The sequence below is a fragment of the Euprymna scolopes genome, chromosome 22, assembly GCF_053919585.1.
Source record: "Euprymna scolopes isolate OS-2025 chromosome 22, ASM5391958v1, whole genome shotgun sequence".
Taxonomy (NCBI): Eukaryota; Metazoa; Mollusca; class Cephalopoda; order Sepiida; family Sepiolidae; genus Euprymna; species Euprymna scolopes.
The window spans coordinates 171128-186222 of NC_136503.1; the positions used below are offsets into that span (position 1 = coordinate 171128).

The window sequence follows — 15095 nt, forward strand, 5'->3', positions numbered from 1 at the left end:
AGAATGGATCAGAAAGGGAACATCGGCGTATATTGACGATATATACGTGAACGAAGATATCGTGTCATCTTCGCGCGTAAGATCCAAACTTGCCGAGTTTGGTCTAAACTGCAAGGACTCTGAGCGGCTTGAGGATGGCGCCCGCGTATTGGGCTTGAGCGTTCAAGAGGAGCGAGGGATCCTGAAGTGGAGGCGTGGAACCGCAGTTCCCAACGTACCCGAGGTTTACACAAGACATGCCGTGTTCTCCCTGTGCGGGAAACTTGTGGGGCACCTTCCAGTATGCGGATGGGTTCGTGCGGCGACAGGCGTCATAAAAAGGAGGGCAAATGCGGTCACCAAAGGCTGGGACGATGAGATAACCGACGAACTATTGGTCCGAATGTTAAAGGAGACCGTCGCTAGTGTGAAAGAGAATGACCCCGCCACAGGGGACTGGTGCGTGCAGGGAGACGAACTGAGCGTGTGGGTGGACGCAAGTTCTCTAGCGATCGGTGTAGTTTTGGAGAAAGATGGGGCCGTAGTTGAGGATGCCTGCTGGCTGCGACCGGCGAATGATGCTGCCCATATCAACCTGGCAGAACTCGACGCTGTAATAAAGGGCATTAACCTGGCACTTCAATGGGAAGTGAAGAAACTGCGTGTGCACACTGACTCACTTTGCGTGCACCACTGGGTGTCGGACACACTCACGAGCAAGGCCAGGGCACGCACCAAGGCAGCCAGCGAAATGCTGATAAGACGGAGGCTGGAGACTGTGAAAAAACTGGTGACGGAGTACAACCTGTCCGTAGACGTAGTGCTCGTCACCTCGGACTACAACCTCGCCAACAAGCTCACTCGGGTACCACGGAGATGGTATGAGGCTATAAAGAAAGAAGCTAAGCCATTGCCTCTGTGTGCTGCCTCCATCGAGGATGACGAAATCAGGAAGATACATCACGACAGTGGGCACCCCGGAGTACAATGGACCTACTACTTTGTGAAGTTGGCTAGACCATCAATACCAAAAAGCGCAGTAAGAGCAGTGGTCAGGGAGTGCCAAACGTGCCAGTCCATCGACCCCGCCCCAGCCAGATGGCGGAAAGGACAGCTGGGAGTGGACGCGACTTGGAGTCGGTTGGGTATGGATATAACCCACTACGGCAGCCAACACTTCCTCACGCTGATAGACTGCGGGCCAACGAGGTTCGCGATTTGGCGCCAATTAGCGAAGCAGGATTCCACCAGTGTCATCCACGAATTGAAATCCATATTCTACGAAAGGGGGCCGCCTGAGGAGATCCTCACGGATAACGACACGGCGTTTGTGCAGCAGGGAATTTAGGCATTTTATGGACAACTGGGGGATCCGCCTTCGACACCGATGCGCGCATGTGCCGAGCGGCAACGGCATAGCGGAGCGGTGCCACCGAACCGTGAAGAGGATCGCGGCCAGGAAGAAGTGTACGATCGCAGAGGCGGTTTACAGATACAACACAACGTCTAAGGACGCCGTGACTGGCGGCAGTGCGCCTGCTGATGCGATTCATCACTACCACGTGCGCGTCAAGGACGTTGAAGTGTGTCTACCCGACCAACGAGAACCCCAGGGGAAGTACCAAGTGGGAGACACCGTCTGGGTGAAGCCACCCGGCGGCTGGTGCACCAGCAGCTTTTGGAGGGGGCGGGTCACCGGCGTCATCAGTGAACAGGCCATACTAGTCGATGATACTCCGCGCCACGTAAGGGATGTCCGGCCCGCTCTAAGCGCTGACCAATCGGCGAGCAGTGGAAGTAGCGAGTCATCCAACGATGAGCGATGGATCCAACCCGTGCCCCACGAACCTGGTGACTACACTGCGAGCAGTGGAAGGAGCGAGTCATCCGACGATGAGCGATGGATCCAACCTGTGCCCCACGAACCTGATGACTCAACTGCGAGCTCTAATGCTGATGCTGATGCTTCCGATGACACTTCTGAGAGCTCCGATGAGGAAGTCCCGGCAATACCCCTCCGCAGGAGTGCTCGAATCAAACGGCCACGTCCGCCGTGTCACGTATGTGATCTGGAGACCAGGGGGAGTGTGAGACTAACCGTAGCCCTCGGCGCAAGAGGGTCCGTGTGTGCCTGGCGTGTGGGGTGGTGGCTGATCCTGTGGTTGGGGCAGCGGACGAAAGAGTTTCAAGATGGCGCCTGCCTGCTTTTATTAGAGACGGAATCTCGCAGGATCTCGCGGGGATGCAAATTAGCTAGGCCATCTTGAGGAATAAAAATCGGTCCATTGGAGGTGCGAGGCAGTCGGGTTCGGACGTTCGTGGCGATCAGTACAGTGACCGTTGGGTTCCGTTTCTATTCGTGCAGTCAGCTGAGCTTTGTTAGTTACCTTTGCGCTGTGGCTGTCATTAGTTGTTGGTTCGCTGTGTGTTGCCGTGGTTCTTCAGTGAAACGCTTCGTTGCCCACGACGGGACTCTCCGTCTCCTACACAAGATACTCATACAGTTATATTGTAAGATATAGTGGAAGAGAGAGGGGAGTGAAATGTATGATGTTATGCATACATTTTTTAGATAGAGAGGGAGGAATGTTACATAAAGGGCCTGGTCTAAGCCGGGTTGACATGCTAGTATATATATTTGTATAGGTGTATATACATATATGTATTTATAGGGATAAAAATGTAGCATGCGTCTGCAGATGGAATGTGGGGAACATGACAGCTAAATCAGAATTGTTTCAATATTTCTCACAAATGTAAACAAAATTTTTTATTGTTTGGGAAAGAATGTAGCAGTTAAAGGAATCTGGTTATGTTTATGTTTTTAAAAGTTTATAGGAAAAAGTAACACAAAAAAGATTGGCAGATTGGGATTTGATTGTCAACCAAGCAGACGCAACAATATACTTCCCTCTGTTGCTCTCCCACTCCTCTCTCTGTCCACCATAACAAACAATGAGGAATAAAAATGGACTGTTGCTTATACCAAATGTGTTGTTGTGTATTTGAATTCTAGAAAAAAGGTTCATAATATAACATAAAAATGACCAATTCTTTTGAATTCATGAAAACTTGTCCCTGTTTGCTAGGTAGGAAAACTGATCTCTTATCAAATAAACAAGGGACCAGTTTTCCTACATAGCAAGAAGGGACAAGTTTTCCAGAAATGAGTTTTTGTGGGCACCATTTTTTTTGGGAGAGGGACATTCTCAGTTTCAGAAAGTGGATTTTTCTGCTAATGGAAGGGGGGAGGGGGGCAATCCCAGAAAAGTGTTTCTGGTAAGTGGTGGTCTCAGTCATACATGAGTAGATTTGTTTATGGCTGCCAAAGAATACAATGCATAATATAAGTTTTTATATCTCGATAACTATTTCTGCAAAATTTCAATGCGAATTTCATATTCAGCATAGTCGAAAACCTATAAAAGTCGCCATTCAAAAGAAAATTGTGGAGGTGGACCTAATCGAAAAAATACCAAATTTTTTTTTTTAATTACATTTTCACCCCAAACAAGGCACGTTGCCACTTTGATGTCAGGGGCTACAATCAGGGACCTAAATTGCAGGGGTACTATGTAGAGAGTTTAGCAGCAAGATGTCTGTTCACATTACACTTGAACTTCTGCATGTCAGTACAGTTGGGGAAGCAGGAAACCGGAAGAGAATTCCAAAGTCCTGCAGTTCTGGGGAAGAAGCTATTAGAGTAAAAGGCTTTCTTACATCTAGGGATCTCAACTGTGTAGGCGTGGACTTCGCTGTTTGTCGGGGGAATTTTTGTCGAAGGCTTGTAGTTCGTCAGAGCATCCACCATTAAAATACTTGTAAAACAGGCAGAGAGATGCAACATTACGTCGGTGGGACAGGGCTGAAGTTTAGATGACAGTTTGGGACCTATTAGGTTGGCTACTCTCTTTTGAACCTAGTCCAGGAGCAAGAGACTAATAGCAGATGCACCAGCCCAAATGTGACAGCAGTACTCCATACATGGGCGAATGGTAACTTTGTAGAGGTACAGTATACTTTCAGGTGTAAGTAACTTTCTAGCATGATAGAGAGAGCCCACCTTCTTTGCAGCAACCTTAGCAATAATCTCCATGTATCTATTCCAACTCATGTTTCCTGTGAACGTTAAGCCAAGGAGCTTGAACAAAGTGCTTTCAGGTAAAGTATGTCTAGCCATTGTTATTGGTGTTTGGTAAGGTTTCATGTAATTATTACAAGAAACGAGCTTTGTCTTGGCAGCATTGAATGTTACCATCTTTTTTTACCCCATTCCACTACAGACTGAAGATCTTCCTCTAGGGTTTCGGCCATTACCTTAGATATGTGCTCATTAGTTTATCCCACATGCCTGCTATAGAGCATGGTGTCGTCAGCAAATATACCCATCTCAAATACAATTTTATCAGATAAATCATTTATAAATATCAGAAATAAAAAAGGTCCAAGAATCGATCCCTGAGGCACACTTGCATTTATATCAATTTTTTTGGATGTACGCCCATCGAGGACAACCTGGATTCTTCTCTAATTTAAGAAGAATCTAATTATGCTAAGCATTCGTCCAGTAATACCATAGAATTTTATTTTCATCAGCAGACCATCGTGCCATACCTTGTCAAAAGCCTTAGATATATCAAGGGCTACTGCCTCTCTCCCCTGCCTTATCTAGTGCTTGGTATAAACATTCAGAGATTACAGTTAAAATATCTACAGTAGAGTGGGCTTGCCTAAATCCATATTGGTGATCTTTTTTTTTCTTTTTTTTACAGACATCACCACTTATCAAGGCCCAGAGACCACTCGAGGATAAGGGTTAAGAATGTACAGTAGTCAATTGGACAATATAGTAATAATTAGTAATGGAAATTTGGTAAATTTGTTAAGTGGAACAGCTCATCAAGAACTTGTTTACATTAGACTTGAAGACAGTCAGATTGTAGTCAGCTGGAAAGCATGAGAACAGAAGACGGTTCCACAGGCGTGCAGTTCTAACAAAGCAGCTTTGTTCATGGAATCTACGTTTAGGTTTAGGCACAGATAAAGAGGTGGAAGGGATTATTGATAGTATTTCCCGCTAAACGAGTGGTTCTTGTGAAAGTTTGGCGAGGGAGGGACCATAGATTGAAGCTCAGTCAAGCACTTGCCATGAAAATAATGATAAAGTAGAGACAAACTCGTAACATCTTTTCTGTGAGAAAGAGGTTGCAGGAAAGAGAAACGGACATCTCCTATGAAGCTACAAAGTCTATTTTGAACTCTATCAAGGCAGGACAAGTCCTTTCTAGCAGCTCCTGCCCAGATGTGACAACAGTACTCCATCCTTGAACGTACCTGGCTCTTATATAGATAGAGGATTGCATCAGCAGTGAGATATCTACTGGATTGATGGAAGGATCCCTCCATTTTTTCCAGCGGCCTTGGCAACAGATTTGATGTACGTGTTCCATTTTGGATCAGGAGTAAAGGTCAAGCCCAGAAGCTTGTCAAAACATGAGGCCTCCCCAAGACGAGAGCCATTCATTTCACTTGATGTCAGATGAGGATCAGAGCATTGATGATGTAAAAATAAAAGCTTGGTTTTAGATGCATTAAAAGTAATCAGCCACTCCTTTCCCCAATCTACTACTTGCTCAAGGTCAGAGGAGAGTGAATCAAAGACAACATGGTCATTTACGGTCTTAGATGTGCTACCATAGATGGTAGTGTCATCAGCATAAATGTCTATGAATGATGTAAAGATGTGATTTAGAAAATCATTAATGTAGAGTAGGAAGAAAGTTGGGCCCAAGATGGACCCCTGAGGAACTCCAGCAAAAATACCGTGAGCTTCTGATTTTTGCCCATCAATTACTACTCTTATGGACCTATCAGAGAGAAATGATTTAATAATTGAGAAGACATTTCCTGCTATACCATAGCTAGAGATCTTGTGAAGTAAACCTTTATGCCGTACCCTATTAAAGGCCTTTGATATGTCAAAAGCAATGAACCTAAAAAGGTAGCCTCCGTTGAGAGATTCGCTAATCCTATGAGGTATAACTGTAAGCACATCTGTTGTTGATCTAGCAGAATGGAAATCATATTATATGTCACTAAGAAGTTTATTTTTGCTGAGATGGTTGATTACTTCTCTATTTAACACGGATTCCAGCAACTTACTCATGATGCACAGGAGACTTATTGGCCTGTACTGAGAGGGGGATGAGTGATCACCTGAATTCTTAAATACAGGGCATACTGATGAAATTTTCCAGGGTGATGGTAAGCAATTCTCCTTAAGACAATGTTTAAACAATTTTGTAAGTATGGGTGCTAGTTCTGATTGAAGTTTTTTGAATACTATAATTAGAATACTGTCAGGGCCGCTTGCTTTACTGGAATCAAGGTTTTTGATTAGCTTGGCGACATCACGTACAGATATTTGTATATAATATAGCATGTTTTCTGATGCAGGAGGAAATATTGGAGGTTGGCGGTCTTGGACGCAAAGGGTAGAATTAGCTGCAAAGTTCTTGACAAAGAGTTTGGCTTTGTTTGTTGCTGACGAGATTACCTCAGGTCCATTGATGATAGTTGGGATAGAGCACACGCTTCTGTTCAGGATTCTGTTTGCTATTTGCCAAAACTGGTTGGAACCAAGTGGCTGCTCAGCTACTTTGGACTTGACGGATTGAGCATACAACTCTCTTGCGTTCTTTATTACTTTCTTACAATGGTTGTTGGCAGTCCAGAAAGCAGCTTTAGTTTCCATACATCTATTACATTAGAAGCAGTGGAAAAAGTGATTTCTGTGCGCAATGGCGGCAGTACATTCTGGCTGTAAAGTTTTTGCTGGAACTTTTTGAGGGTATGAAACGGTCTATACCTATAATTACCCATTCTGTCAGGTCTGATACTATAGAGGACACATCCTTTTTAAACATGGAATGCAGAGGTAGATCTGATATAAATGTACGGAAGCTATCCCAGTCAGCCATAGTGTATCGATATACTGTACGATGGAGAGGTACGTCTGGGGACTTACTACATTTCATTTTTATCTGAATTGATACAACAGAGTGGTCGGAAGATCCAAAAGGAGACAGAACAGAAACTGAACATAGATACAAATGGAGGGATCCTTCTATCAATCCAGTAGATATCTCACTGCTGATGCAATTCTCTATCTATATAAGAGCCACGTACATTCCAGGATGGAGTACTGTTGCCACATCTGGGCAGGAGCTGCTAGAAAGGACTTGTCCTGCCTTGATAGAGTTCAAAATAGACATCGTAGCCTCGTAGGAGATGTCCTTCTCTCTTCCCTGCAACCTCTATCTCAAAGAAGAGATGTTGCAAGTTTGTCTCTACTTTATCATTATTTTCATTGCAGGTTCATAAGAGTAATAGTTGTGAGAAAAAAGTCTAGTAGACTTACATACTGGCCGTCATTGTCAGGCACACGGGTGGGTTCAAGAACAATCTGAGTGAGGTCATAAACAATGGAGAAATCATGAGAACCTTCCCTCATCACCGGTCTTGTTTGAGTGGGTCAACCACTCCACGTGAACATTGAAGTCTTCACATACGTGAATGTTAGCTGAAGGATAAGCAGATAGGACTTGGTCAATTTTCTCAGATATGCTTTTAAAGATAGTAACTCCGCTGTTGTGGGGGTGATAGAGAGTAAATATAAATGCAGTACTGTGAGCTAATTCAACCCGGAAGCACATATAGGGTAAGTTAGGATCTTCTCTGGAGATGTCCCTACCACATGGAAAGCCATCTTTAATATAGGCACATATTCCATGCCCATGGCGATCTTGGGGGTCAGATTTAGAAGTTAAGTTGGAGTATCCTTTAATTACAAACTCATTTAGGGAAATAGCCTGTCCAATGCCAGTTTCACTTAAAAATAAAAGGGCAGGTTTAGTCTCCTGTAATTGGGTTTCAACCTCTGGAAGGGTAGAACGTAGACTCCTGATGTTGGAGAAGGAGACATGATAGTGGGGGTCTGCATTGGAAGTTGGAGATCCAGGTTTAATCATGTATTTTTTCTTGAAACTTGTCATGATGGAATTTTGGAATTCGTGGACTAGATCTTCAGACTTGCTTAGAGCAGGACGGAGAGGGGAAACTAAGAGAGAAAAAGAAACAAAGAAATTTTTTTTTTGTAGAACAGGATAAAGAAAAGCCGTAACAATTACCCACTAATATGGCATCAAGAGGCCCCACCAGAAGCTACTGCATGGTCCAGAATCCATTCACCAAATGGCAATACAGCAGCCCCAGTACTTTGCACCTGCTGATAGGACAGCCTCCTTAGTGGTTAATCCAAGGTTTGGGTCTCTGACTATTAGGCAGATAACGTCAGCTCAGATAAAACGTTTACCTCCAGCACTCTTACTAGTAACATGGCTACAAAGATAGACATAGAAACAGAAAATTTCCGCCACCTCTGCCAACTGTTCACACAAAATACTGCCAACCTAGAATACAGCTTTTTCTTCTCCCTTTGTCAGAAAAATAACTCATTAAAAAATGAGGACTGAAGGACTAATAAAGAGAAGTGCGAGTAACGGGAGCTGCTGATAACGCATCCACAATGCATTTTCTACTCTCCATTTTTTTTCTACTTCCATCAAAATAAAACTTCTATAACTAGATTCACAATAAAATTTACTTTAAAATGTGTTTTTTTTTTGTGATTTTTATATTCAAAGAAATCGCTATTTAAATCCGACTATTAATGATAAAATATGCCAGTATAGCATGCCTGCTGGCGGTAGATCATTTTTTGCAAACAAGCAGTTGGGGTGTGGTTACATAAATAAGTGAAGTGGAAATTATATCTGTTGATGACGTTTCAAGTTGTTTTAGCTAATCAGAGAAAAGAATTTTCCTTGCTACAGAATTTGAACACAAGAAATCTCAAAGTTGGGGCTTTGTAGTACAAAATAAGTAAAGATAGAAACTGTGTTCAAATGGTATTTAATGGCGAATATATTAATTTCTTTTGTCCTAAAATTTGAAAAAAAATGGATAAAAACTTTTTATTCATGCATCGATAGAAATAGTGACAAATGCATATAGCGTGAAAATTTTTGTGTATTGTGACGTGCACAAAGAAATCTGGAAACAATGCATTCGTTAACTGATTTACCAATACAGAGTATTCATTTTTTTATTTTTGTTATTATTTAGAAATCATTTTTTTTGTTTTACAAGTTTTTGACTGTTAACTATTCTGAAATTTATCCCATGTTTTTCATAGATAGTTAAATTAAAATTTTACAATGTCTTTTTATTATTATAAAATTGTTAGCTGAAAATACAGAATAATACAAAACACCCTCCCCTCCCATTTTATGAATAGATTTCTAAATAATAACATTATTTCAGCATGATAACATTAGTGCATAAGTACCGAAAGTTTGTTTGTATAAACTGACGTTAAATTTGAACTCAACCTCAGATCAAAAGTCTCAAACTCAAATCCAACTGTTTTCTTCTCTCTGCACTTTCCACACTGACGCTCAAAATAAAGAAGATGGCTCTTTTATAGAGAGACCCAACCACATCTCATTTGCATACCCCCTCCCCGCTCTCGTCATATCACGTGATTTTAAGTCCATAAATACCAGGGGGCAGCCATTTTTATTTTCTCTTTTTTTTTCTTTCCTAACACAAGCCGCACGATGCATGAAGTAAGGTTCTTTACTTTTGACTACATAAACAAATAATAATAATTAAATTAATTAAAATAAATTAAATACCAATTTTAACCAGATAGAAATGTTTAATACAAGAAATAAGACATCCAAAAATGTTATAATATAAATATGTATAAAAATTATATTCTGTTAAATTAAGAAATACTGAAAATTTTATTAAAATTGGCTGATTTCCTGAATTTTGGTCAAATTTTAGGTGGGGTTGCAACTCTAAAACATAGTCCTCCAAACTTCTAAAACGCTTTATTAGAAACTCATTCTTAGCATAGGGATAAGGTGTTTTGTAACTATTCTGTACTTTCACCTAACAATTTAATAAAAAATTATAATGATAGTGTACTAACGTTATTATTAAGAAACCTCTTCTTAACACGGGGAGGAGAGAGTGTTTTGTAACTACAGAACTATTGCTTGGAGTCGATGTTTGTCAATTCGCAGTTGGATTCCATCGATATTAGAAATCATGGTTGTAGGTGCAGGGATATCTATAAGTCGAAAGTGGTAAAGTATCACTGGAGCTATTAAAGGTAAATTTCACCAGATCGTCAATTTATAGGAGGGTCCTATAGAGTCACATCCACATCCATACAAATTTAAAAGAGGTGAATAACTTTGGAAAAATAACGACATTCAAAGAAGAACTTTAGATCACTGTATTGGGATAAAATCACAATATTTATTAGCCTGTTTAAGAAAAAGTCATTCAAATTATTTCAGTGTCAAGGTTTGCAACACGTGTCCATTAGACAACCCTTGTTAATGTGTGTCGTTCATAATTATGAATTTTCATTCTGAGTAGAACATGCATGGTTACTTTATAAAGGGAAAAGAAAATGGTCATTAAAACCTGTGTGCATCTTGCATAAGTGTTTCTTACATATGTAAATAGCAGTTTAAAACAACTTGTTGAAAAGAATTAATTCTCATTTGATATAGTACTTTCCATGATGAGAATTTAGGTGTATGATGCGTGCGAAGTCATGTTAATGTTTTTCTGTCACAGTAAAACTGCATCTTTAATTGGTTTGATTTACATGCTCAAAAGCTTATATAACAGAGTTCCAGAATATTTGTTGTATTAATGCACATGAGGCATAACATCATCCTTTATCGTGTGTGTGTGTGTGAACACACAAATCACGACATTGTGTCTTTGTGCATACTTCATATGCATGCATGTTGAAAACAGTGATTGCTATTAGAATGTCTCTTCTGGAGATTTGTTCTGGCCAAATAAAGTTGTTGTAACATAACGATTCTGTACTTTCACCTAACAATGTAATATATAAAAAAAAATATTGTAAAACTTGAATTTAACTTGAAAATAATATTACAAAAATAATGCTGTAATTTTGTTTTATTCCATTAAAAATTGTTTTTGGTTAATTTTAATTCAAACAGCTTCACTTGACACCACTTGATTTATTTAAGTAAAAAGCACTTTTAAATCAGTTAAAACACACAAACCACTTATCCAAAAAAGAATAACTTGCCTTGCCTATGATAACATTTATTGGGCTTGTTTTACAATCCACAGAGATATGAAAAAGTAGTCAAAAAACAAATATATAACAAATAAATGTTTCCAAAGGTAAGATAAGTTACTCTTCTACCTACCGCAATAAATTTTTGGTGTTGTAAATGTTTATTCTGTTCGAAAAACAAGTAGTGTCAAGTGTTACATGAGAACAAGGAAAAATAGCCGCAATGTCTCTTGAAAACATTGAAGTCTCGACGATGACTTAAAAATAAAAAAATTATACAAAATAGTGGTAGAAACCCACCCAATAATTTTCCCGGCAACTTGAAGCCGTTAAAATGAAACTTAATTATCTTAATTAGTTTAATGTACTTGAAAACAATTTCCATTCATTTGATATGCTACAAGCCATATTTTGTTAATAATTTCTTTGAATCGTGCTGTGATGGCCATCTTGGATTTCCCAGTCGTCATTTTGAATTTCCTGGTAGCTATCTTGAATTTTTCACGGTGTAATGACGACAAATGATAATGGCCATCAGAATAATATTTCGCATGATGATGAAGCCTTACTTACCATTTTTCTTAGCTGTTTTTATGATGCTTCTTATGCTAATTAGTATGCAAGTTTTGAGATGGTTGTAAATACAGCCAACTGGACCTTCCTGGTATTATGATAACATGTTCAAAATGTCATCATAATACCTTAAAAAGATTTAAAGATAGAGCTTTTTAAAGATGAGTAAGTCTGTAAATTGTTTAAATTTCCTACCATTTTCAGTCACAAGCTTATATGCATTTGAATAGAACTGACTTAAGACAAAATGTCCAGTGAACCATGCATTTTTTTATACTTTGAATGGTCATAACTCTAGTTCTAATGGGCTGATTTTAAATAATATTTCTTTGTTTTTTATGCTCTTTTCAATAATGCTTGATTTGAGTTTATTTGATGTAAAGAAAAATTGGTGTAGTATAACTTCTGCTGCTTTCTAGTTTTCATTTACTCATTGCTTTCTAGTCTTCATTCACTTACTGTGGTTTTCTAGTGTTCATTCAACTATTGTTGCTTTCTAGTTTTTATTAAACTACCGTTGATTTTGTGTCTTAGTTCAACTATTGTTGCTTTCTAGTCTTCATTCTACTATCGTCCTATTTATTCTTCCTTCTACTGTCGTTCTTACTTAGTCTTCATTCAGCTGTCGTTGCTTACTAATCTTCATTAAACTTTTGTTGCTATCATTCGACTATTGTTGCTGTCAAGTCTTCATTCAACTATTGTTGCTGTCAAGTCTTCCATCGACTTCATTCACTATCATTACTATCAATTTTGGTTCAACTCTGGTTGCTATCAAGTCTTTGTTCAACTCTTATTGCTATCAAGTCTTTGTTCAACTCTTATTGCTATCAAGTCTTTATTTAACTCTTGTTGCTATCAAGTCTTCATTCTTCTACTGTTGCTATCAAGTCTTCATACTTCTATCATAGCTACCTAGTCTTTTAAGTGTCATAGTTTCTAACATTTATGGAACTATTGTTGCTTTCTAGTTTTTGTGTGGCAGTGTAGAAGTATTGATCAGGAGGGATTCGGAAATTTTCTACAATTTTGTCTGATTATCTGGGTTGATAACTCTTAGTTTTAAGCCTGCACACTACAACAAAGTGGTGATCCGACTGGAAGGAGGCTGTGTGACAGCTCTGTGGGGTATATGCAAAAGGGGAGCACCGTTTAAGGCTAGATTATGGTTAAAAACAAAAAAAAGTAATATACGACATACCGGGCGTATCTGCATCACTCTTTGGGAAAGAAGAAGGAAAGGATGACTAGCTCATTTATATACCCGAAGGGCATCTTGGGAAGGCAAGGCATGATGGGAAAAGCTTTTTTTTTTTTCTTGTCTCTTCCTTTTATTTTTTGATAGGAGGATATAAAAGCTGGGAAAAATTCCATGGATGTAACAAAAAGAAAAGAGATGTGAACATCTCTTGAAATGTATTTTGTGTTGCTGACGTTGAGACTATGCAGTGTGACATTGGTGGCGAGAGGCCAGGTGTGGTTGATTGGAAAAGAAGAGGGCAGAGACATGCTGTTGTCGAGCAGGTGACTCACTCCTTCCCGAATCCAAGAACTGAATCCTGATTGTAGCCTTAGAAGTTCGTCTATCTGAAGACAATTTCTCAGACTGGCTAAAAAACAGCCGTATAGAGGTCTAGCCCATACGATATTACTTGTAGTCTTTGTATAACTATTGTTGCTTTTTAATTTTTGTATGAGTATCGTTGCTTTCAAGTCTTTGTAACTATCGTTTATAACATGGTAGGGCCCCCGGCCTCCCTCAGCGAAGATATAACATGAGGAAAACCGTGGTATCCACCAGTTACAAGTGTAGTTCTAGCTGGTTTGGTTTGAACATCCACAGAAGTCCGATTGCGCACTCTCAGCCACTCTTATGATAACAGGGTTGATATGACGCTGTGGGCCAGATAATGAATGCAGCAGGTCAGCAATCCTCTTACTGGCTATTCACTGAAAAAGCTCTTCAATAGGGTTTCACGCCTCTGTAGTTATTCACAAGTTGACAAATGATGAATAAGTGACTATGATGCAAGTTTTTGTTGCCGTTGTAAATATTATTAACATGTTTGAGTACAAAGAAGAAAATGATGATTATGTCTAGTTCTCAACAGAAAAATACAGAATAAAAGATATATTTTTTCCTGGTAGTCTCTCGATAATCATTTAAACGGGGTCCTTTGTTTCAATTAATGATTTTTTATTGCATATAATCAGTCAGAGGAGAATGGGTGTTTTTACACAGATGGGGAGGGGGCGGTGGACGGTAATGTTAGCTTTCAACAACAGTAACCACCAAAAACAACTCATAACTCTCAATTACACTCAACTGATTTTCCTTGCTCTGCAGTACCTTTTAAATGGAGAAGTTGATAAGGTCAGGATAAGCCTGAGTTTCCCATTCAACACATCTTTACTCAGTCTGTGATATTCTGATTCGCCTTGATTTTAAATTAACCTTAATTAGCCACATCAGCTATGCATATTCATTAGGTGAATATATTCGTCAGCAACAGCCATTTCCCACCAACTGTTTCTCATATACCTACCAATCTTTTGGTTGGAACCTTTAAAGGTTGCCTCCTAAATAAAACATGTTTACTTTAAACACTGTTTCCCAAACAATATTGTTAAAGTGTGAAAAATTGTTATTCTTTCCTTTACAAAATAAAAAGTGATTTTATCTCAGCATTCAAGCCATTTTCTCTTTTTTTTTCAACTCGCAGGATTGCCTAGCAATAACCTGGGAATTGTCACATAAATAAAAAGCTCTAATTCAGCTCTTCTTGACCTCTCCTTTATGGCAATTTTCGAACATCATAGCTGGTTGAGTCACAGTTGATTTAAAGTCTTTTCATAACTATGGTGCCCTCAAGACTTTGTATAGGTATCGTTGCTTTCTAATCTTTGTATAACTATCATTGCTTTCTAATCTTTGTATAATATTGTTGATTTCAAGTCTTTGTGTAACCATTATCTTCAAGTCTTCATTCAACTATCATTGCTATCAAGTTTTTGTTAAACTATCGTAATGATAGTTTCAAGTATTTCTTTAACTTTCATTACTTTCAGGTAACCTTAATTAGCCACATCAGGGTTGGGCTTTGTCTATTAAATTTTGTTGTAGTAGGAACTTTGTCAGTCATCAAATATGTGAGTCAACTATATTAGAAATACTTTCTTTTTAATAGGACTTGACTTGCATGCAAAGCATCGCTACTTCATTAGTTAATAAATGTGAAAAGCATTGAAATAACACTTAACATTTTTATTATAGTATATGAAAAGTGCTTAAATATTGCTAAAAATTCAACCTAGCCTGCAATATACATTTAATATAATTGAA

The 15095-nt window shown here is 39.2% G+C and overlaps 1 protein-coding gene across 1 annotated transcript in view; it reads left to right on the plus strand.

Moving 5' to 3' along the window:
- The window catches only part of LOC145243829 (uncharacterized), a 37993-nt gene that overhangs the window by 14979 nt on the left and 7919 nt on the right, over positions 1-15095 (plus strand). The window lies entirely within an intron of this gene.